The following is a 26,816-nucleotide window of genomic DNA, read 5'->3' as shown; positions in this document are numbered from 1 at the left end:
ATACTGAGCGTTTCTAGAATGCTTTATTGCAACTATGAATGCTCAAAGATGTGCCTGAAGTAACTCATAAACACAAGTTTATGTATGGCTTACTTTGACATTTTTATGTGGAGGTCAATATGTTCAAGCCAATAACCCTCAAAGATGCAATTTCCTTGGCCCATGACACTGAAGACAAAATTCACGGACGAGATAAGCGACCACAACAATTTCAAACTAATGGTAACTTTGGTTTCAAACAGTTCAATTCAAATTTTCGAAGCTTCAATCAAACTCGTTTTCTTCCATCTTCATTCCGTAAATCTTGGACACGACCACCTGCCTTGCCATCAAACACAAATCCAAACCCTAAGCCATCTCTTCAGTCAAACCCCAACATTCCTAAACTTCCTGCCATTACCAATAATGTATCCAAAGTAAAATCCATAGTTTGTTACAAATGACATCAATTTAGACATCTAGCAGCCAATTGACAATCCAAAAAGTCATCTGTTCATATCAATTATTTGGGAGCAATAGAAGATGAAGAACGTGAAGAGATGCCGGATTTTACGGAAGATGATGACGACATTGGTACTACTTCTGATACTTTGCTAGGTATGCCAACTCCCCATTCCTTATTAACAATGAAATATTTTGTGCATGGTAAAGAAAAGACTATTTTACATGATGATGGGAGCTCCCACACGGCTTTATTTCTGCAAAATTGGTCAAAGAATTGAATTTACAGACTGTTTCTACACATTATCGCATCAAGGCTGCATTCCTAGATACGATATATAATGGGACACAAGAGGTGCATAATTTAGAAATTAAAATTGGTGATTATACTGAACAAAGAAATTTCTTAGTTGTACCTTTGCAGTCTAGTGACATTATCTTAGGAATGCCTTGGTGACATCAATACAATCCTGATATAGATTATTCTACGCATTCAATGAAAATCCATTCTCAAGGAAAACAAATCACACTGCATGGTATGCACACTTCCAATAATTTTCCATTGCTTACTCAGGCTAAACGTGCATTACATAAAAGTAGCAAATCCTATTTAATATGGGTGAATGAAATTAAAGCTAAAGAAAATCAGATGCATCCTGGGATTTACCACTTGGATTACCACCTGTACATCTTGAAGATCATAAGATAGATTTAATTCCTGGATCACAACCACCATGTAAAGCACCATATAGATGTAACCAAATTGAACAGAAAGAAATTCTAAACCAAATAGACGGATTGCTAACTTGAGGACCAATTAGACCTAGTAGTTCTCCATTTGGTGAACCTGTCTTATTAGTGAAGAATAAAAACAATATCTATCGCATGTACATTGATTATTGTGCCCTAAATAAAATTATTGTTAAGAATAGATATCCGATTCCTAGGGTAGATGATCTTATGGACAATCTACAAGGATCTGCCATATTCAGCAAGATAGAACTTAAATCTGGATATCATCAAGTAAGATTGGACAAATCTAATATATTCAAAACTGCATTTAGAACACAATTTGGACATTATCAATTCCTGGTTATGCCTTTTGGTTTAACTAATGCACCAGCCACATTTAGTCGTATGATGAATCACATATTTTTGAAACATCAGCATTGTGTCATTGTTTTCTTTGATGACATATTAGTTTTTAGTAAAAATGAGAATGAGCATTATAAAAATTTATCTTTAGTTTTTAAATGATTAAAAGACAATCAATTATATGCTAATCCAGAAAAGAGTGAATTTTTCCAAACAAAAATTGAATATTTAGGGCATATTATTTCATCAGAAGATATTAAAGTCGACCCTAAAAAAATAGAAGCAATCTTAAATTGGCTGATACCCAAAAATGTGCATGAATTACATTCTTTCCTAGGTCTTGCTAGCTTTTATAGAAAATTTGTGAGGAATTTCTCATTACTTACATTACCTTTGATAAAACTATTAAAGAAATGTATCGTGTATAATTGGTCTGACAATCAACAAAAGTCCTTTGATTTGCTGAAACATGCTTTAACTCATGCTCCTGTATTACAATTACCTGACTTCAATAGACCATTTTTCTTAGTAGTTACTGACGCTAGTGGATCTGGAATAGGAGCAATCCTTATGCAAGATTCTCATCCCATAGCCTACTCTAGCTGCAAACTCAAACCAACTGAACTTAAGTATTCTACCTATGACAAGGAATTGCTAGCTGTAGTACAAGCCTTACGTCAATGGAAACATTATTTAATGGGATCTGCATTTATGATCAAAACTGACCAACAAAGCATTAGACATCTCCTTAGTCAACCACAAATATCTGACCAGCACATTAAATGTGTTGCTTTCATTCAAAGTTTTCATCCCCTTATACAATATCAACCTGGAAAAGAGAATGTTGTTTTGCTGATGCTTTGAGTAGAAGACCAACAATTCACAATATTTTTGTGATATCATTTGATTCCCTTATCCCAATGAAAGATACTTATCACCAAGATCCTACTTTTCAAGCTGATTCGAATAAACTAGTTGCAAATAATTGTATTCCTATTGATTCATTGTCTTACACTCATGGATTTATGTTTTACGAAAAAAGACTATGTGTGACTATTCCATTTCAATCATTTGTTTTGCATGAAATTCATTGTCCCCGATACCAAGGTCATAGAGGAATTATATCTACTTTGCGTACACTGATTGAAGATTTTTATTGGCCACACATGGACATTGATGTATCTAATTTTGTATCTAAATGCCAAATTTTTCAAAGAGTTAAAAGACACCATGGTAAACAATATGGTTTACTAATACCCTTATCCATTCCATCACGACCATGGGAACAGATTTTAATGGATTTTATCACTTATTTACCTAATACTAAAGCTAATCATGATATGATTTGGACTATTGTAGATAGGTTTAGCAAACAAGCATATTTTATTCCATGCAAGAAAACCTTAACTGCATCTCAAGCTGCTCAATTGTTCTTGAAAACTGTTTTCACTAGCCATGGTTTACCAAAAGTTATTATTTCTGATTGTGATTCTAGATTCTGCAATAATTTTTGGACTCCTTTGTTTGCTAACTTAGGAACAAAGATTGATTTTTCATATGCATTTCATCCTGAAACAAATGGTCAAACAAAAGCTACTAACAGTACCATTTTAGATTTTTTGCGTGCCTACACAATTTCAAAACCGCACACATGGGATACATATCTACATTTACTTCATTTTGCATATAATAACACACCACATACAGCTACAAAGAAAGCACCATTTGAAATTATTTATGGATATTGATTACCTACACCTGTTACATCATTGTCAAACAAAATTCAAACTACTAATGATATTGCTAATATGCATGCTACTATTTTTTATGAAGTTAAAGATATGATTGCCAAAGCCCAGCAATCATACACAAAACAAGCTAACAAGAAAAGAAAAGCTATGAGCTTTAAAGTTGATGATTATGTTTGGTTGCAAATTGAAAAGCGAATATTACAAAGCGTTGATAAACATCCCATTGTAAAATTAGCACCTAGATTTTATGGACCATTCAAGATCATACACAAAATCAATGATAATGCATTTAAACTAGAATTACCACAACATTGGAAAATCCACAACACCTTCCATATCAGTTTATTACTGAAATTCTTAAGCCTGAAACTATTATAGATACTGACTTTATGACCACTACAACTGGCCGTAGATAATCTAGATATTTGGTTAAGTTTAAAAATCATCCTGTTGAAGAGGCCCAATGGATGCACGCTAGAGACCTAAGTGTTTTTTCCACACTGTTAGCTCCACATTGAGCTAATAGCAATTGAGGACAATTGCTATCCCACCCCGGGGGTATAATGCTAGGAAGCATATTCCATGGATTTTGTAAAATTTTATTATCGGGGCTCATACACAAGGTGAATTCTTTGTGCGAAAAGTCGATGGGGATGCCTATCCTTTTTGGGCATCTTGTTAATTTAATGTGCAAGTGGGTGATTCCATAGCGGGTGATTCTGCAAAATACATATTTAAATTAATAAACGTTTATGAGTTTAGAGTGCACACTCGTAATAAATTAAGGTTAGGATTGAGTTCTAACCAATTTATTTATTTTGAAGCTGAAGACTACTAGGTATTCACTTTTGTCAGTTTAATTGTATTATTTTTCTAACAATTGTGAATGCTTCAGTTGATGTGTAGAGCAAGCAGTGGTGGCATTGGAAAGCATTGGAGGATAGCGTGTATTCAAATTATTATCAATTTTTAATGGGCGCACATCTTAGGCATGGCGCCAATATTTTGACGTGCTTATTTATTAAAGCACTTGATATTTATTTATTACTTTTTTATGTGCATGGGCACACGATTTAAATATTTGTATTGGACATTGTATTTGGGTACCGCCTGACTCCTTGGGCACCCAATATCTTTAATTCTTTAGTGGCACAAAAGCAAACACAAAAGCTAAAGCATGCTAATTGTAAATTGGGCTATTTTTTGAGCTTGAAGATGAATAATATAAAAAATACATGCTTTGTGGAGCGCTCACACAGGGCATGGGGGGAAATTGTACCCAATTAGTATCTTGCTTCATGTCGTGCAAGCAACACAATATTAGCGAGTTTGGAAATCTCCCAATTCCCATTTTTTTAATATTAAAAAGGTGGCACCCAGATAACATGCCCATAAGTTTCTCAAAACCATATGATGTGACCTATCATCGGAAAGCACTTGAAAAATGGAATCTAGTGAGCTATAGAGCGCTCAATTCGGAGTTATAGTGTTCAAGTTATGACAAATCCAAAGATTTGACCACGTGTCCCAAAATTATGGAAAATTCCTATGTTCCCCAATATGATATTAAGCTTTCTTCCTTGTTTTTTGTGCAAAAGTAGAGTTCTTTTGTTCTTGGGGACCTTCCGATGCTCACTACAGGTGCATACAGTGTCCGATCTATGCACCACTTCAAGGTTTTAAAATGCATGTTTTAGATCGTAAGTGTACAAAAAAAACACATCTATACATGTATTATATGGATGGAATGGATTTCTCAAGTTGCTCCAACACAAGAAAGTTGGGAGCTACACTATGAAGTGATAAAGTGAATAGTCAAGTTATGACCTTAAAGAATGAAGGAAGGAAAGTATAGAGAGATATACTATAAATATTTCAAGATCCACATTGGGATGCCATTCTACAAATACCATTTGAAAGAATACATATTTATACATATAGATATTAGAAATCTTGATAAATTCTCAACTTTTCATTTGGGTTATGCCTATTGGAACAAGCCTACATCCCTTTCAAAAACTTGCATCAAGTAATGTAAAGAACTTCTTTCCACAATGGGCTTTCATAGGGGTCATGTGCGACATCAAAAGGATACTCAATAACCTAGAAACTTGCATGTTATATTGAGCATTGTATCAATGGGAGGGAAAAAGGCTACACCATTTCACTCTAACCTTGATGAAGTTGAGCCAAATGCAATATGGGAGTGCTAAAAAGAATTGTGTGAATGTATATAAAGTATAATCATATGAAGGTGTCGATAGAGCTCATATGACTATTGAGGCACAATGGGAATAGTGCAAGCTATTTTTTAGGCTACATGAAAGTAATAAGAAGTTTAATGGAAGCAATGGTAAAATATTGGGAAATAAATGATGTTACATTTTATTTAATAAGTATAAGATTATTTCAATTTCTTTCATAACATTAGTTCCTTATGGCCTTGATGAGTTTTTTCTTATGAAACACATTTTTTAAGGCATGGAACATACTTTCTTGATAATTATAGACCATTGTCAACATGAAGCATAGAAGGCATGGAAAAATCTCATTATCACCAAAATGTTATACTTTAGAGCTACAAGACATAGTGATAGGTATAGACTTTGTGAAATGATCAACACTTTTTATAGAAAATAGTTTTGACATTTACAATCATTAGATAATAGACAACAAACTAGAGAAAACACTCTCATACAAATATTACTCTTATTAAATAATATCATTTGTAAAGTGAGATTTTATATAAGAGATATAATTTTTTATCACATTATTTTGTAGAGGAGTCACTTATGTAATCTTTTGTACAAACCACCAAGGTTTTCCAATACAAACAATTATTTTTTCCATTTTAATATACAAGAGGTATGTTGGTCTCCTATAGCACTCCAATGAGGTGTGCTTCTAAGGATTAGAGGCCAAAGACTAAGCATTGTAATGCGAGAAGTATCCACTTCTTGAACCTTGTATCCTAGAGCATACCCAAAAATTTTGATTGGAGCATATTTTTCAATTGGAATGACTTCTTTTCTATTTGCACATATATGGAAATATCCTAAATATTTGGACAGAGTCATGAGAATAGATATTGGCATGATTGGCTCTTGTAAATATTTTGTATGACAAGTCTTCACAATATTTATATTAAGCTAGGGAAATAATTGGACGAGTGTTGAATTATGACCAATCAATGTAGCTTGAATGTCACTGATGGGGTCACCATGTGAAGCTACAAACATTTGGGAGTGTGAGTGAAACGTCACTAATGGTTGCAATGTCAAAACCAAGAGATTTGAAAACCTCATTAACAATGCTATTAGTTCTTATTTAAGGATCATATGTTCATATATGATATCATTAGCATGAGGATCCTTACATATGTGGTACCATTGAGTAAATAACATGTATCTACTTGATTGAGCTATTAATGGATATCCAAAATTTAGGTCATGAATGCCGTGCGGTAAATGATCAAACACAAATTAATAGCTACCCACAAATTATGAAATGGTTGCCATGTGGAAAATGGTTTTTTATGAAAATTAGCTCCATGTAAATGTATCACAATGATGACATCACATGTGTCACCTTGGTTCTGGTGCACAATGGGTTGGTCCCACATGGCTTTGTGTTAACATAGGTCCATGTCACATTTGAGGAGGGTAAATGTCTCTCTATTCCCCTTTTCTTTTCTTCATTCATCAGCCCATCATCCATTGCAAATAAATTTCTTCTAGTATATCATGCATGTCAGCTTGCTTTGGATACTTCCCATTTGGCTTGTAGATTGTTGCAATGTTTCCCATGAAAAGTTATTGAGTTTTTATTATGGCTTCATCACATGCCCTAAGGTAATTGTATGTAGGAGGATTTCAAGATATTTCTTCGCCATCTTTTTGCAATAAAACCCACAATACATATAGAGATCTTACATCATCCTTCAAGGCCCTTTCTACATGCCATGAGGTTTGAGTATGTAGGATGTTCAAATACTCCCATTTAGTCTAAGGTAAAAAATAAGGGACTGCCTAGATTTTTAGTTTGTAGATAGGTGGGTAAATGTTTGGCTAATCAATGGTGAAGAGTTTAGAAAATTGGGTTAATATTAAGAGAAAACCTTATTTTGGAGCTATTTTTGGGAAAATTTTAGGTCAAAATATGTAGATTTTTTATATATGTGTTGTTTTTTAAGTTTTCAAACTAAAAAATTAGGTTGTTGACCCAAGAAAACCTCTAAAAAATAGCATTTGGGCTAAGATATTGCCCCTAATTTTTACCTTGATTTAGTCCCAAATCTTTGGGCAAGTGACTAAGCAGCCATTTTTATTTAGTCCACATTATATGGAGTGAATCATTATCGATGATAGACCTTTTGGCTAGAATCTTGATGTGCTCACTCATAGATATATATCATGTTGATTCAATATGAATGCTTTTTCAAAATACCATTTTTACACATTTTTTACACATAGAAAGTGTTATATAAAGGCATTATATGTAGATTGAATAGATAAGGGGTGTAGTTTATCCATGGAAAGTTCATAGACATGGGTATTTAAAAAAAGGAATTAAATGCACTTGAGAAAGAGGGTGTGGCAGATAGTGAACTCCTTGAGGCTAGAATTGCCTCTTGTGAGAATAAGTTTAGAGGCTTCTTTTCAACTTTTTGCTAGTGATAGATGAGGTTTGGCTGAATTACTAGAAAGTTAAACGATATATTGGAACACACATAGTAGTGTTGTATTGGTCTATTCAAATAATCTTGTCATAGTGAATACTAAAAAAATACCCTTTTGGTTCTAAATCTCCCTAATTCAGCGAGAGTTAAGCTATGCATAGATAGGAATAAGTAAAAGCTAGGTGTAGGCTAGGATAAATTCTTGAATAGGCCAATCTAGAGGCATAGGCCATGCTTAGGTGTATGCTATGCTAGCTGGGTACAGATGTTCAATTATACTATGCTACTAGGCTAGGCTAGAAGTAGACATAGCAGTAGGAAAAGCATAGGCTAGGCTAGGTGTAGGATAGACATAGGTGCAAGCTAGACATAGATAGAAGTGGGCTAGACTAAGCATAGTCTAGTTTTAGGCTAGATGTAGATATGGGATAGACTATGCTAGGCCTAGGCTTAGGTGTATGCTAGTCTAGATATACACATAGGCTAGGCTAGATGTAGGCATAGCCTAGTTACACATGCACTAGGCAATTCTAGGCTAGCTTAGTCTAAGCTAGAAGCTATGCATAAGTATAGGTGAGGTGTACACATAGGCTAATAATAGGATATGATAGACTTTGGCATATAATACTTGTATCTGTAGGCTAGTTCCAAGCATATGCTAAGTGTAGACTAGCCTTAAATATACACAAATATCGGATATGCTAGAGTTAGATTTAGGCACAAGATAGATGTAGGATATGCTAGAATTAGATCTCGGCATAGATTAGTAGGCTAGAGCTATATGTAAACTAGATGCACATGTAGGCTAGACTAGGAGTAGATGTATGCTAGTTAGCAATTGGCATAGACTTTTGTGTAGGCATAGGCTATGCTTGGATAGACATAGGTATAGGCTTAGATGTAGACTAGGCTAGGCATATGTTGTTGTATACTATTATGTTTTCACTATAGTGGATATGCTTTCTAAATGTTCTTCTTCTAAGATGATCCTCATAGAATTCCAACCCTAATGTTGAGAGAGAGATATAAATCATGAGAGTGATTCATAGTATTGGTCTATGTTTTCTTTGGATGCATCCCCAACCTACAATAGATATTCCAATATATGACTATTCCCTAATCATCTCAATTCGAGATGGACACATAGACCCAAGTGATATGCCCTTCTTCCACAAAATGTCAATTAGTAGTTCCTTTTATGTCACATGAGTCATTCACATTTACATTGTTATCTACTCTACTATCCTTGACCACAATTGTGTCATTTCAGTCACCCCCATGTGGATCATAGTTCCATGAGAGGGACACTAATTGTGGTGTGGTCAATAGGAAGAGGGGGAGTGAAGGAGATATGTCATTAATAGGATGCTATTTTGGGAGGCAAGGATAGCTCTTTAGCATCATCATGATTGCATTAAAATAATAGAGCATGTTATGATAGGGTATTTTAGGACATGTGTGTGAGAGAGGTCATGAGCTACCTCCATTCTAAAGGGCATACAAAACGTAAAGATTATGTTTTGCACTTCAAAACTAAAAAATGAAGCTTTTTGAATGAAGCCATTATGGTTGCATATACGAGCTTTCCTCATTCGTAAGACCAAAGGTTCACTAGTAAATGGGTAAGAAGTAAGATCAAATAGATTGCTCCTACCAAGAGGACCTTAATAAAGAGGAAAACCAAGGGCTAAAAGAGAAGAGCAGGGCAAGGAATTCCTCCATAGGACTAGCCTACAAGAGTTCAAACGGGTGGGTAGAAGCAAGTGAAGAAATGTATGATAGAAGAGGCCTCTAGTATCAACAACACATAGGGATCACACAAATCCAAATGGAGTGGTGTGGTTTGTGGCACTTCAAATTAGGAGGCATCATATTTTCAAACATTGAGTTTGTGAGTATCTAATCTCTTGATAAATTTTATGTCTTTCTTATGTTATCACTAGTTTCTTCTAATGGTTTTGGTATAAATATTTTACATATTAATCTTGTAGATAGGTTTCTTGATCCCTTGAAGCCATCATATCATCACTATCATTATAAAAGAGATGCATTAGCACTCTACTATGAGGAGGAACAATCATGGAGTAGGATTATTGTCATGTCATGTGAATATAAGTGCATAAGGAGGTAATTAACATTCGTTAATTCATGATAATAAGAATTGAAATCTTCTTCTTGATTTTGATATGCATAATCTATGACATATATAGGCACAAGTCAAACAATGAGAGGAGAATGGAAGATCCAATAAGGAGGCTAGATCTAGTGATATTAGAAATATGGGAGGGGACGCTACCGGATCTAGTTATAGTGGATCTAAGAAAGGCTCCCATAGCGCATCATGCATAGTAGCTCCATTGTCATCTTTTTGTACAATAGATACACCTATATTTACCATAAGTGGATGAAATGGTGATAACCCCATGAAGACAAAGCAAATTACTAATTTTTTTATTAAAGCAAACAATTTCAAATCAATATTTCTTAATTATCATAATGCATCTTTTATTGAGGTTTTGAGAACCCTACCTACTACACCATTTCTATTTTTAAGGCATTTCTTTGAATGTCATATAAAATCTATTATGAATCCATGTACAACTGCCCACCATTTATAGGTGTACAGACCTAAAATGGGTCTAACACTAGCTCTATGGCACTAGCCAAGCCTCTACTACTCACCTCAAACCACCCCACACAGTCTTGGCGCGACCATGAGCCTCTAAAGAACTTTGCATTTGTACAATTTGTAGTCCAATGGATATTCTTCCCCACACTCCTTAGAGGGAATCCCTAAAGATATTGGTCTAATCCACTACCTAAGTACACACATAGGGTGCAGCCCTCGACTAATCACTATGGCTCCACTACAACTCTCCTACACCTCAGGGATTGGCCCCAAGATGCACCGTGAATATATAGAATGCATTTGAAACAAGCCGCACTCTTTCAATTGATTGATCCAAGAGATAATAGATAGTCCTCACTAAGTATCCACCAAAGAACCACATCTCTAACCCTACAGCTTAGAGTACCTCACATTGTTAACCCTCAAACAAACAAGGTGGAAAATATGGAAAATCCAAAGAAGAAGAAAATGCTAAAGCAAAAGTGAAATGGAAGACGAAGATGCACCAAAGAAGTGCAAAATAGTCCCAAATCAAGGAGAAAGATACATTAGAAAAAGTACAAGTCAATACTTTTGTAAAAGAGCATGAGGCGCACCACCATGACTTATTTTAAGAGAGCCGGGCTCTCACTTGTACAAATTGTAAAGGTATATGGGCAGTGGAAAGGAAGCTAGGAAGATAGGAGGACAATGGGAAAAAGGGCCATCGGCCATGTAAAAAAGGGGATAAGAGGATGATTGTCGAAAAGGGATTTAGGGCTTGGTATATAAAGTTGAAAAGTGAATGAGAAGCTCATTCTTGTGTGTGGCCAAAAGTAGTTCCCTTCTCCTTCTTCTTCTTCTTCTTGCTTGCTTGGGCTTGTGCCTGAGAGAGGGAGTGTGAGAGTGTGAGAAAATGAGCATGTGAGGGTGAGGGACCATGGTGGAGAAGCTCTCCCTCTTCTCCTCTCTTCTTCTCTTCTCTTGCCCATGGAAATGAAGCTTGGAGCATAGAGCTTGAGGATGGAGCTCGCTTGAAGCTTGCACTTAGATCATGGAGCTATTGGAGTGCCTCGGAGAGGAAGCAACTGGATCGAGTGTGGAGGTAAGCTCACTACACTCGTAGAGATGGATAGCGCATCAACTATGTGAGAGGTAGCCATTAGTACTTGGCTTGGAACACTTAAACAATAAGCGGTCCATGGGTCTTGGTGGTTTTGAGCTTGTGCTCATCACTACATTTTGGTTCCATTGCCGAGAACAATGAATTCAAGCCTTGAGTGCTTATGCACTTTGAATCGAGGATTGAAGTAAGGTTTTCCCCGAATCGGTGCTTGAGGTATATAGGTACCAAGTGAGGGAGTTTGAAGAGGTATTCGATCTCCTTAGCAAGTAAGTTTTTGGTTTTTTGAAAAGGCAGGTTGGAGTAGTGTAGGTGCTTTCTTTATGATTTTTGTTTACATTTAGGTAGGATAGGAGAAAAATAGTTCGGCACACAATAGGGTTTCTACTGCTGTATAAGAGGCTGAAACAGGGAAATGAATGGCAAAAACTAAAATTTTGGGTTAAATGCTGGTAAGGGGAGCAAGGCTAAGGTGAATGTAGACTTGGGCAGGATAATAAGAGGCCAAGAATGGTGAGAAAGACTTCATTTTGCATTTCAGTGCTTAGGGGAGAGCGAGCGAGAGAGAGCCTCATTGCGTGGACCTGCTTCAATCTCATTGCCAAGGAGTTCCTTGCCCATCGGAGGTACTCCCACACCTTCTCTTGCATGTGCAGCTAAGATCTGGAGGTGCTCAACCAGTGGGAAGGCCTTGATTGCACAGTACGACTAATTCTATGCAAGTTGCGGAGAAAAATACGTAGCGTTCAGCCCATCCAAGTGACGGAGAAAAATGCGTCGCGTTCAGCCCATCCAAGTGATGGCAATTCTTGGCCGAGTCCTAGAATTGGTCCTCGACCCACTCTCTATTCGGCCACTCAGCCAAATCCATTTATACAAACCACTCGACATTTGGCCAACATTCAGCCCGTTCGAATTAACAATTCGAACCAACTTGATATTTGGCCCTCGTCCTTGCCGACTCGATCCAATCCTACTCGAAAGCCCATCGGCTGAATTCACCATTCAAACCACTCAGCCCTCAACCCGGTTGATTTGGCCCACCACTGTTTGGACATTTGGCCCTTAGACAACCACATTCAGACTGGCCGAATTTGACATTCGGACTAGTTGCATTTGGAACTTCTCACTCGGCCCTCGACTATTCAAACAGGCCAAATTGGACATTTGGACCCTACAATTCAGACCTGTTGGGTTGCATTTTGACTTTTTCAAAATTTTAACTTGTAGACCCTGAAACTGACCCAGAGACCATATAGAGCCAAAAGCACATCATAGATTCATCACTAGATTGAAATCTAGAGTAAGTAGTTCAAAACTTGGCTACAAATGGTCCTTCAAATCATGCATGGTGTTTAGCGTAATGGCCCTACGAGCTAGGGGGGACTACCTCCTCCCCCTCCCTGGACCCCCATAGAGGGGGCTCTACCCCCTTCACACCTCCCCTAAGTAGACTTGAGAGAAAAGGCACACCGTGACAAGCCCTCCAAATTAGATCTTAATAGAGTAATGGCTCTACATAAGCATAGATTTTCACTTGCAAAACAGTAGCCAAAAGCCAAACAAAGAGAAACAGAGACCCTGGAACCTCAATGGGCCAATCTAGTCAACAAGGACAAAAAGTCCATGCCACAAAAACATATAGGTTGCATTCGGATTGCATCTAGTCAAAGTGAAATGCAACAAAATTAAGCTATAACTACGAGGATGACTAGACATGATAGTCGTGACAATAGATGCACCTTGAATGACACTGCACAAACAAACCAAGACATCAAAAGAGAATCCACATCTAATTGTGCAGTTGGGGACTCAAAGGCATGTACCAGAAGGCTTAAATTTATAAGCCTAGACTTGGAAGATGAAGACATAATACCACCTACTTATCTTAGGGTCAAACTCACCACAAAAGGAGAGCACTGTGTCGATGCTCTCATCGATGAAGGAGCAGATTTTAATATCTTGACCTCTGGAGCATGGACTCTACTAGACCAACCTGAGCTCACACCGACTAATGCAACTCTTGATCCTTATGGGGGACATCCACAAACCCTTATAGAGAAATGCAAAATCCTTGTAGTTATTGAAACAGAAAGCTTGCCACCCTCTTAGGAAGACCCTTCAAAAGGGCAACTAAGTGTGAGGCCGATTATGTAGCATAGAGAATACACTTGATATTATCAAGTGTGAGGATAATTGCAACCTTTAGCAAGGGTGACCTCATTAAACCTCGAGGGAAAGACAAGGAATGTTCTGACATACCAAGAAAGCCTAGTAATAAGAGCAAGAACTTGTTGAAAGAGTTTATGCAAGTGCATGTTGAATAGAGAGAACCAGTGAGCAAGGCCATGCTTGAAACAAGAAGGTCAGGAGACAATACCAAGGACATGCTTTGGACTTACAAATATCATAGAAGACCACAAAAGAAGCCAAAGCCTTCGAGACGAAGTTATTGATGGAGAGCCAGCACCATGCCCCGGTGGATATCCAAAGCATTGCTATGGGATCAAGGGTATTATGCAGGTAGCCGATGGATTTGGGTACCAAAATCCCCTACTAAACCACCTCTGTCAGATGATGGCCAGCATACCGCATCAAAAGCAAAGAAGTGCAAGAGGAAATCTAAATGAAAATCCAAGTCTCAAGTCAACAACATTGTAGTGACTAAGCCCCTCATGATTGACATCAAGAAACCAAACATGAGTATTTGAAATCCTAGATCCTCAACCTAGCATGCTTAACAAGCAAACATCAGATGTAACCATTGAGTGTGCACAAAGACCATTAGTGCCCAAGGAGCCTTTGAATTTCCAAGAGGATAATGAGCATCACAGGCACAACAGTGCTCATGATAAGTCTGATTGCTCAACAAAGAAAATTGTAGAATTGCCTAATAGCCATAAGCAAATCTTCAGGCAAGTGCCAAGTCCACCTTGGAGTCCCAAATCTCCTACACCCTCTTTTCCTAAATAAACACAGAAAGCATAACATTAGTTGTCAAGTGTAGCTGCTCAATCCCAATCACTATCTCCATCTTAGCTTCCAAATGTCCAAGATGCAGGACATGACACCACCCCTAATTCTCAACCTATGGATATGCCTCTACAATCAATCATGGCTAGCTCTGGATCTGCACAAGTGAATGCTCAAAGGGCAACAAAAGACACGACCACTTCCAATTTGCCTAAGAACTTGACATCGCAATCCACCAACAGTAGCCAATCCACTGAACTAGTTGCTACTACTTCCAATCATGAACCACAATAGTCACTGCCTTCGGCCGTGATGATCCCCCTTGCGGAACGTGTCCATAGCAATTCACCTATGTGGGTGGAAGAGGTGTTGTAGCCAACATCCATGACACCTCCAACACTTCCGAAGCACCTAAAGCCTAGGCTTGAGGAGAAATCTCTTGAAGATTTGGCCAAGGAGATGGAAAATCTGACCAAAATGCATGATGAATCTTGATCACAAGCTAGCAGTCATCACACATGCGTACATCCGTGTGTACATTATAAGGCCAACACTAGAGCACACAAAGCTCATTGCTGAACCCTTGACCTGGGATGAGCAACAACATGTTTGCTCTCGCTATGTAGCAATTGCTAAGGAAGTCATAAAGGACATCCCAAAGGCCACATCTAGAGAATTGTGTCTGATACCCTCACTCTATATTGCTCAATGTGAGACAAATAAGAAAACCTTGAAGCAATCAAACAAAAAGGAAAAGGACAAGGTAACTTTGTGTAGAAATGGTACTCCAACCAGAGTTTGGCAGCCAAAATTGACCACCAACTAATGACACTTACTGAGCAAAGGAAAGCCCTTTGGACATTAATACATGATCCCACGTATGTTGGCCTAACCTCATTAAGAGTGTTGTCAATGTTCCATGAGGTCCAGCTTTCTACCACTGTCCAAAAACATCCCTTATACGGTAAATTGCTTCTAGAAGAAGATCTACATGTGGCTAGTAGGCTAGGAGTAGGGAGCATGGTACTTGATGCTACTGCATACATCTTCTGCCTCACTCAAGACCTTGTAATCCTAGATCTCTATGCTTCCCATCAATACAACCCTGACTTCTTCGGCTAGTTTCGTCCAAGATTACATGACAAGAATCCTAAACTATCTCTTGGTTCTACACTAGAGTCACCCAAACCTCTTGAACAAGAGAAAAACAACTCTAAACACAACACCTACATTGATATGAAGCAATGGAGGCATGTTCCAATGGGTAAGGAAAAAAGTCTAGACCAAACACCCGACCAGGAGCAACTGCCAATGCAATCTGATGAGGGGCTAAATAGAGGGGAATTAGCTAAAGAGCTAGACTCTCCAAAAAGAGAGGTAGTTGTACCCTCACAACCTAGCGAGGTTTTTTAGTAGGCCGCAGCTATGTCCCATGAGGACACACTAGAGAAAGAGAATGCTGAGGCCCAACCAAACACATCAATGACTAACTTAGTTCAAGGTCCAAAATATTTAAAGGATACACCTCAATTTCCCAATAAAAAGAGGAGAAAACAATGAAAACAATGGCAGTTACAATTGATTATAGATGCCAAGACAATTGAGACCAAGAGTGTTCAAGAGCTGAGGAATAAAGCATCGAATCCACCCATGAATGAACCCATTTCCATCTCTTCTAACAACAGTGAAACATCACACGCATCTGTGTGTTCTAATAAGCCAAAGCAACCATTACCATTAACGGTTGCTTGCAACACTCAATTCAGCGACAACAACAGAACTTGCATTGACCAATCAAGAGTGGATAGAACACTATCACAACAAGTTGAAAAAAGTATACCAGTCACATCCGATGAGAACCATGACACAATAGCAGCAAAGCCTTAGGAGAAACATGAAAACCCCGAGCACATAAGCAATCCTAGCGTTGACCAATCCTGCTCATCTAGGCATGAGCCCCCAACCATGCTAAAGCTAGGGAAACTCCCATAACCTTGCATGAGATAGTAACCAAGCAAGTCCTCATTGAACATAGAAGTGTCATAGAATGCTTAATTGAGTTGGATGCTAAACTCAAATTATTCGCACATGTCTACATCCTTGCAGACATGTACATTCCGTAAGGAGCAGCTTGAGGAATACTTACCATATCCTCTATCCTGGGAAGAGCAAGAATATCTTAGTCACCACTATGACAAGCTCCTATATGAACATATGCAACTCATATTTGACAAGGAGGCCAACAAACTATGCCTAACTGTGACATTCAACGAAGCGCTTTGCCAACCAAATCTCTTAGAGATAGAGTAACTAAAGTGAGAATCAAAGGGTCCAAGTCAATTTGAAAAATTTTGGTTTAAAAACTGTGCTACAATGGCTGACCTTAGAGCCTAGATCATGACAGTCTTAGAGGAGCGACTCGCCAAATGGCAGTCTCAAAGAGACCCAACCTATGTTGTGCCAACTTCCTTTCGAGTATACTTGCCATTTGAGGAATGAACTTAGCAGCTAGCCAAGAGAACTCTCTGATTAATAAAATTCTCACTAAGGAGCTACATGTCGCCAGTAGACTCGAACAAGATATCATGCTACTCAATGTTGCAAAATATATGTTGTTATTAAGTAGGTTGCCACTAGTACTAGATGCATGTGCCACACTCCAATACAATCATGTGAGTTCTAAAATTGGTTTTTATCCTCACAAAGTGACATGGATTTATAAATTTGTATATAAATAAACATTTTTTGTGATTGTGTAGAGAAAATACAACAAAATCAAAGCCAGCACACACACAAGCAATGATAATCAAGCACAAGTGATATGTAATGAAGTCAACACTATGGGATTCAAATAAGTAATGTCTTTTTGAGCTGCACCTGCTCATTATGATTGAAGTATATGACTTGCATGTACTCTCATGAGTTGTCAAGTGGATGCGGGACGATAAAGGTCTTTGTACAAAAGTGTTTAATGTCCAAGTCACCACAAGACCGCCAACCTTATAAAGAGCCATTATAGAAAAAGCAAAAAAAATACCAAGAACAAATAGCCATGACGGAAGCCCCATTTCTGAAAGAGAATATCACCCTTGCAAATAAAGCACACATTGCATTTTAGCATGGCCCAAAGCATAATCATTGGCTACTCCCTCTTTCTTGGCCAAACTCTACATCTAGCTCACTGCAATTTTCCACCTCAATTTACCAATGTCTTACATTTTACAAAGAGAGGTTTGTAAAATCTCAAGTGTATCTCTTCATCTCAAAGACTATTCCTCTAGCAACGAGGCTAGTAACACAATCATCCTTATAATATCCATTTTTCATAATTTTTGGATCTCGACATTTCTCAGACCAAATGAAAGGCTGATCACCTCAATGTATTGCATTGGTTGTATTTATTTTATCCCTTTTATAAAAAAACAAAAAACCACTCACGATAACAAAACACCTAGGGGTCCTCAAATTAGGTACGATTGTGCATGATAAGAAGACTAGTAGTATCCGTAGGGAGAGATCACCCATGAGAGGTTTTCAATTTGCAAGATACTCCAACGAAAGTATCATTAGCTCTTTATCAATACTCAACTCTAAATTCTTATCCTTTATCATCATACAAGCCCACCAAAGAATCATCACACGCAGAATCCTTAGAACACCAACACTTGTGCCAACCATGAGTGCAACTCCCAACAAAGAGCAACCCTATCTCCAACTAAAACAACCCTATCACCATAAAATACTATCAACAAAGTATCCCCAACGACCTTCATCCACACAACCATGTCTTCGGTGCATGCCAAAGCCTGTTATCTACGACGGAGAGTGCCATTGGACTTGCACTCGTCTAGGTGGGGGTAATGTTAACCCTCAAACAAACAAGGTGAAAAATATTGAAAATCTAAACAATAAGACAAGGCTAAGGAAAAAGTGAAATGGAAGATGAAGGCACGCCAAAGAAGGATCCGAAAACACAAGTGCAAAATAGTCCCAAATCAAGGAGAAAGACGCACAAGAAAAAGCACAAGTCAATAATTTTGTGAAAGAGTGCAAGGTGCACCAGGATTTATTTTAAGAGCACCAGGCTCTCACCCGTGAAAATTGTAAAGGTAGATGGGCAGTGGAAAGAAAACTAGGAAGATAGGAGGACAATGGAAAAAAGGGCCTAGGCCACAGTCGGTGACTATGTAAAAAATGCGATAAGGGGATGATCCCCAAAAGGGATTTAGGGTTTTGTATATAAAGTTGAAAAGTGAATGAGAAGCTCATTCTTGTGTGTGGCCAAAATTAGCTCTCTTCTTCTTCTTCTTGCTTGCTTGCTTGAGCTTGTGCTTGAGAGAGGGAATGTGAGAGTGTGAGGGAGTGAGCATGTGAGGGTGAGGGACCGTGGTAGAGAAGCTTTCCATATTCTCCTCTCTTCTTCTCTTCTTTTCTTTTCTTCTCTTCTCTTATCTTATCTTCTCTTATCTTCTCTTCTCTTCTCTTCTCTTCTCTTGCTCGTAGCAATGGAGCTTGGAGCATGGAGCTTGAGGATGGAGCTCTCTTGAAGCTTGTACTTGGATCGTGGAGCTACCGGAGTGCTCAAGAGAGGAGACAACTTGATCGGGCATGGAGGTAAGCTCACTACACTCGTAGAGATGGATAGCGTATCGGCAATGTGAGAGGTATCCATTAGTGCTTGGCTTGGAACGCTTGAAAAATATGCGGTCCATGGGTCTTGGCAGTTGAGCTTGTTCTCCCCACTACACACACTCTCTACGTATGTCACTACTCATACAAACAAGTGCTATGTATCCAGGATGATATCATATGGTGCATGCAATGCAATTGTGTATAACTATCATGCTCAAACAAGTTTATTCATTGACAATTAGCATTGTGAAAGTGTAAAAATATTTCTTTTCATGTTTTTCTTCTAATACGCAACTACTGCATTGCTTAGGGCTAGTACCAAGCTTTCTCATGCTACTAGTGTCACTAAATTCATTGCTTATTACACATTCTCTATTTAATAAATTTATGTCAATAAATTAATGAATCACTTTTCTTTAAGTGTTGATGATGATCTAGCATGGCCATGAGACCATTTAGAGACCAATATTCTTAGTGTATCACTTAATGGGGTGATCAAAGCACTATGACGGGGATATTTGGTACATGTAGTTATGAAGTGTCTGCCAAGTATAAGAATGTACATAAGAACCAAGGAGTTACATATAAATGAAGATGGATTGAGTTCTAAGAAGAGGAAGTACATTAGCATTGTGTGTATGTATCTAAGTGTGAATCCGTAGATGTCTAGGAACATTTACTTATGTGTAAGGAACATTGCATTCATTTGGGGTCATCCTCTCCCTTACAAGTCAAGGTTTAAGGTCTTTTCTTTCCTTAAGAAAGATGAGAGAGGTAATTCTCTCACTAAGAAAGACAAGAGAGGTGATCCTCTAGAAGTAAGGAGAGAAATGATTTTCTCTTTCTAAGGTCTAAGATGACACAAGCTTTTATGGGAAGTCAATCTTAAGGTTGAGGTCCAAGGCCATCTAATGAACTCTCCTTATCTATGGCTCAAGGTGGTTGCATGGACCACAAGTTAAGAGTACAATTTAAAAAGCTATTTTTAAAAAAATAGACATGGTGAATCCATTTTTAAAATATCTTGCGATAGAAAGCCAATCTCTAAAAATGGCCCACATGGGTTATCAAAAACAATGAGATCTACAACTTTTGTGTTTTTCCATCCAAATAACACATAGAGAGATATCTCAAAATTGGTATTGTAGATTAGGTCCTGGAATAGCCACATCTTGCATGAAGATCAACCTTTCCAATCTTGGCACTCAAGTCTCTCTCCAAGAAGAGAAGCTCTTGAAAGCCTATAAAAAGAGAGACTCTCCTTGGGTGTGGGGGAGGTAAAGGAAGAATCACTTTTCATGCATCCAAGAGAAGGAGAGAAGGTTTAAGTGGTGCGGAAGCCTTGTTGAAATCAAGTTCCAAGAGAATGAGGGAAGATGCAAGTGCTGCGGAAGCTCTCTTGAAATCAAGCTCCAAGAGGAAAGCCCTACACATATTGTGTAGGAGAGAAGGAGAGACTCAAGAAGGATCAAAAGGTGCCAACTTCCAAGTTGTGTAAGTGTTAGCCGGTTTTATACCATGCAAGGAATTGTGATCTTGTTCCCAAGGTCTACAAGCTAGGAACTAGTTTATGTGTAACAGAGGAGCTTGCTCCTTGTCGATAATATAACTTCACAAGGGGGGAGTGGCCCATCTTCCAATCCCTAGTGTGTTGTCAATCTCTCTATCTCTCTCTCTCTCTCACACTCTCTCTCTCGACATGTTCCTTTTCTCTCATAAGTTCTCTCTCTGTGCCAGCATAATATTTACCATATATCTTTTAAGTATATAAGAAAGTCGAGCATGTATCTTAGATCTTATAAGAGTGGCTTCAAAGCAGGTCTCTTTACTTTTCTCAAAGTAAAGGCGATCCTTGCAAGAAGAAGGTAAAGATGGCAATTAATGAAGCACTTACAAGTGAAAAATTACAAGCTCAATTGACACAGTATCATAGCTTGTTGGATATTCCCAAAGCACGTCAATTGATTGAGAAATTAAGGGTAAGGGAAGAAGCTACTTATGAAGGACCGAATCCTCCAAAATATGGTGATACTGGAGGAAACACCATTGCATCAATTGATGGTGAAGGTGCAAAGCATCCAATTGCTGAGAAGCTTCCTAGAAAGAAGAAGGACTTTCGGTTCAAGAAAAGTAAAAAGACCTCACCTCGAGTGAGGTGGATAAGGAGGGAGTCATCTCCCTTAGAAACCAGCTACTCCCCTGTTTACTCCAGTTCCTCCTCATCCTCATCGTCTTCTAGTTTCTACTCTCTTGGTTCTAAGTCTCGTGCAATCCACAAATGGACAAAGGGGGACCATAAGAGGAGCAAGCTTAAGAAGACTAAGACTTTCAAGTATGGGGATAAGGACATAAAGTTTGACTCTTACTCTAGTAAGAGAGATCCTACTAAGGCATTAGCCTTTGTTAGGAAATTCAAAGTTTCCTTTTCTGATGGTAATTTCTCAGAAAAATCTAAGCTCATGCATGTGGGCATTCACTTGAAAGACACCACTGGAAATTGGTGGTTAACTCTCATTTTGGAGGGAAGGAAACCTATGGCTTGGGAAAAGCTCAAGAATAAGTTTTATGCTTAGTTCTTGCCTCCTGATTTTGAGAATGATGTCAAGAAGGAATGGGATTGGCTAGGCGAGAAAGAGCATGAAAAGGTCACTAGTTATGTGGACAAGTTTTGGTCTACTCTTCTCAAGGTTACTTCTTTCATGGAGATCAACGATGAAGAGAAGAAAAGGAAGTTTGAAGTTGGCCTACTCTCTCATTTACACAGAACCATGAAGGTGTATCCACATGAAACCTTATCTCGCATGATGGAGTGTGCCATCATAGTTGAAAGTTTACATACATGTACTACATCTCAAAAGTTGGAGATGAGTTCTTATAAAGCTAGACAAGAGTAACTCTATGATCAACCAAGAGACATGACTAATCGAAGAAGACCTACCTTTACCCATGACCAATATTCAAAGCCAGAGAGTAACAAGAAGAAGCGCAAGTATCTCTCACCCTCTAAGATACAAAAGTACAAAGAGGAAGAAAAGTTATTTCTTTGTGGTGAGTTAGGGCATATGAATCCTGATTGTCCTCACAAAAGGAAGGAAATTAATGTGATTAAAGATCCTCCTCCACCATCCTCAAATTCTATTCCAAATGTGCAAGCTAACACTCATTCAAATGAGAAGAAAAGACAACTCTTAAAGGGTTGGGGGACACTCAACAATCAACGAGTTTTGATACTCTTTGATTTAGGGTCCACATATATTTTTGTGTTAGCAGATACTTTTGAAAGGCTACAAATTCCACTATATCGATTGGGAACACCAATTGGATCAGGTTCGGCATTTGAAGGACTTACAAACAATTCTACTCCTATTCAAAGGAAGTTGAATCCTAGATTTGGGGATTATCGTGACCAAGAATCTTTTCTACTTACACCCATAGGTAACTGTCATGTTATCTTAGGCATGCCTTGGCATTACAAGATTAGATCTCTTCCCAAATTTGATAAGAAGACTCTTGCCTTTCAATTCAAGGGTCAAAACATTGTATGCATTGCTGATGCTAGAGATTGGCTTGTACCAATGGTTAGTCATGTTAGCATTTCTGAAGAAATGAAGAAAGCTATTTCTACGTACATGATTTTTGTGAGAGAGTCAAAAGAAACTAATGATTCAAGGGCACTTAATGCCTCTAATGAACATACAATACCAACTAATGCTTCTAAGTCTCGGATTTTAAAAGAACCCCTCTCTTTAATTTATCAAGCCAGACATGATTTTGTTAACCAATATGAAGATTGTTTTAGTGATTCACTCCCAGGAGAGTTACCTCCTAAGCGCCCAACACAATATTAATGAGTTTTCCCATTTTTTGAATACTAAAAAGGTGGCACCCAAATAACATGCCATAAGTTTCTCAAAACCATATGATGTGGCCTATCATTGGAAAGCGCTTGAAAAATGGAATCTATTGAGCTAAAGAGCGCTGGATTTGGAGTTATAGTGTTCAAGTTATGAGAAATCGAAAGATTTGACCATGTGTCCCAAACTTATAGGAAATTCCCATATTCCACAATATGGTATTTCTCAGAAGATCACACAATTGATCTTATCCGAGGCAATTCACCACCTAACCAACCAGCTTATCGAGTAAGTGCAAGTCAGCAAGAGGAGACCCTAAAACAAGTAAACAAATTGTTGGAAAAAGGGTTAGTTCAACCTAGCTCTTCTCCATACTGTTTTCCAATCTTACTTGTTCAAAAGAAAGATTGTTCTTTCTATATGTGCATAGACTATAGATCTTTGAACAAGATCACAATCAATAATTGTTTTCCTAGTATCCCAAGGATAGATGATATCTTGGATAAGTTGCAAGGGGCTAGTATCTTTAGTCTCATTGATCTCAAGATCAGCTATCACAAGATATGGATAGCACCTAAAGATGTTCATAATACAGCTTTATATACAACGTTTGGACTATACGAGTTCTTAGTCATGCCATTTGGTTTGACTAATGCACCTGCCACATTCAATCAAATGATGGAGAGAATTTTGAGACCTCACTCAAAGTTCACAGGTGTCTTCTTTGATAACATTCTAATATTTTGACGGTCTGAAGAAGAGCATAGAAAACATATATCTATTGTTTTTTAAGAGCTTCGCAAGCATAGACTATAGGTCAATGCTAAGAAGAGTGAATTTTTCCTTTCAAAAATTCATTACTTGGGCCATATTGTTTCTCACAATTTGGTGAGAATGAATCTTGAGAAGATTTGAGCCATTGTTGAATGGCCTACACCTACTTCTGTTCATGAAATTAGAAGTTTCTTGGGCCTATGTTTATACTATAAGAGGTTCATATGAGGTTTTGCATATGTTGCATCTCCTCTACATGACCTTACTAAGAAGCGAATGCCTTTTCGCTAGGGATCAATGCAACTACAAGCCTTTGAAAGAATTAAGTTTCTTGTGACTCAAGAACCAATTCTCATAGTTCCAGATCTTCAAAAACCTTTTGAAGTTCATTGCGATTCTTCTGGGGATGGCATTGGAGTTGTGCTTAGCCAAGAGCATCATGTCGTAGCATTTGAGACCTGACGCCTCAAGGACCATGAGCTACATGCTCCAGTATATGAGAAAGAGCTTATGGTAGTTGTACATGCTCTTCAAGTATGGAAACACTATTTACTTGGTGTAGATTTTGTTATTAAAACATATCACCAAAGTCTAAGATACTTCCTCACTCACAAGAAGCTCTCAAAGAAACAGATGTGTCGGGAAAATTTCTCATCTATGTTTCATTTTCAAATCATTCACACATCTGGAACTAAGAATGTGGTAGCAAATGATCTATCATAGCGACATCGAGTGAATGCAATCACAACTATTTACTATAACGAGTTCATGGATTTACCCAAAATATATGCAACTGATCTCAACTTCTCAACCATATGGGATCAACTTAACTCAAGTTAGCCGATTACACCTTACTTGATTCGAAATGGTTATTTGTATCATCATCAAGTAGTTTTTGTAGCATTATCATTGCAACACATGGTAATGGATGAAGCACATGCATCTCCATATGCTGGACATAGGGGTATTCTACCCATTACTCAAGCATTAGACAAAAATTTATTTCGGCCCACTCTTAGAGCTGACATTGAAAGATATGTCTGCGAGTGCAAGATATACCAAAAACTAAAGTATGACAAGCATAAACCACTTGTTCTATTGAAGCCGTTACCTATTCCCAATGAGCGTTGGGAAAGTATAGCCATGGACTTTATCATGGAGCTTCCTTGTACACAAGCATGCAATGATGTAATTTGGACTATCATTGATAGATTCAGTAAGCAAGCTCACTTTATATCTATGTGAAAGACAATCAAAACCAATCATATGGCTAAGCTATTCATTGCTCATATTTTCAAGCATCATGGCATGCCTAAGTCCATTATAAGTGATTGAGATCCCCACATGGCCAGCCTCTTTTAGCAAGCTCTCTTTGAGAACCTCGGGACAAAGTTAAAGTTTTCATCCTCTTATCATCCTCAAACGGATGGGCAGAGTGAAAGTGCTAATTCTACTATTCTAGACCTTTTGAAATCCTATGTCTCTAATAATAAAAGAGAATGGGAAAAGTATTTTCCTTTAGTAGAGTTTGTATACAATAATATGGTGCACTCTAGTACTGGTAAGGCACCCTTTGAGATCGTTTATGGTAAGCCTCATTTACCACCCATTCTTCTTACGAAGGATAAGATCTTTGCACCATATGAGCTTGTTAGAGACATTGATACAACTTCACTCAAGTAAAAGTTGCTATCCAAAGGACACAAGAGAAGCATAAACGTGAAGCTGATAAGTATTGTTGTAAGTTAGATCTCAAGTTGGGACAGTATGTTCTTCTTTAATTTGAGAAGGCTTGCTTAAAGAAGCAGAAAGGTCAAAAGGGTAAAGTGGTTAAGCTTTCTAATCACTATTATGGCCCTTTCAAGATCACAAATAAGATAAATGATGTGACTTTTTGTTTGGATCTACCAAGTCATTGGAACATTCATAATGCTTTACATATAAGTTTGCTACGTCCCTGTATTGGAAAACCTCGAATAGAACCAATCAAGGAAATTTTACCTGACATAGAAGAAAAAGAAGAGTTCCTTGTGCCTGAAAGAATTTTACACCATTAGGACAATACTCTAAGTTCAGGTAAGGTATTACGAAAGTATTTGGTTCAGTTTAAGAATTATCCCCCATTGAACACAGTTCATGAATAAGAGAGAACTACAAGACTTTCCAGATCTTCTTAAGGACTATGTATCCCCTCTATAGTTGAGGTCAAATGTTTAGAAGCCAGAGGGATGTCACTATTGAGAGGAATTTTTGTGTATGCATTTTTACGGCCTAATCAGGTTGACACTACTGCAGGAAATGCAGGACAACAAGTTATGAATCTTCATGGGAAATTTAAAAGAGCAGAGAATGGGACTCAAAAAGTCCATAGCAAAACTTGATGATGTGATTAATAAAGTGGAGGAACAATTGGCAAATCTGAATCTAAATATGAGCCTATTGCAAGGAAGGCAGCCTCAAATGCAACCTAGATTTAGAGAACCTCCAAGAAATAGATGGGAAAACTTTGAATGCTTTAATTTCATGGAGAGAGGTCATATTGCTCATGATTTCCATTATCCAAGAAGAAGAGGAGGGGAGATGTATCCCATGCAGCAATGAAATGCTAGGCAAGATACTAGACCTCAATAGGAACAAAGGCCACTTAAACTAGCTAGGCAACAGTTGGAAAGAAGACATGGTGAAAGCACATCAACTATGAATTTGATCGAAACTAGCATGTCTGATGATGGGGAAAATGAAGATGTTTTTGCTAACAAGAGAGTCAGAGAGAGGGATACTAAAACTGAAACTCAAAGGGCATCAAGGATTAAAAAGGGAAAACAAGTTGCACAGATGATCTAGAAATCAACAAGAAAGCTAGACAATAAAGGAAGATTCAAATAGG

The sequence above is a fragment of the Lygodium microphyllum genome, chromosome 27 (assembly GCF_053477565.2).
Source record: "Lygodium microphyllum isolate KBCC chromosome 27, Lygodium_microphyllum_v1.1.10, whole genome shotgun sequence".
NCBI classification, from domain to species: Eukaryota; Viridiplantae; Streptophyta; class Polypodiopsida; order Schizaeales; family Lygodiaceae; genus Lygodium; species Lygodium microphyllum.
This window is presented reverse-complemented; position numbering follows the sequence as displayed.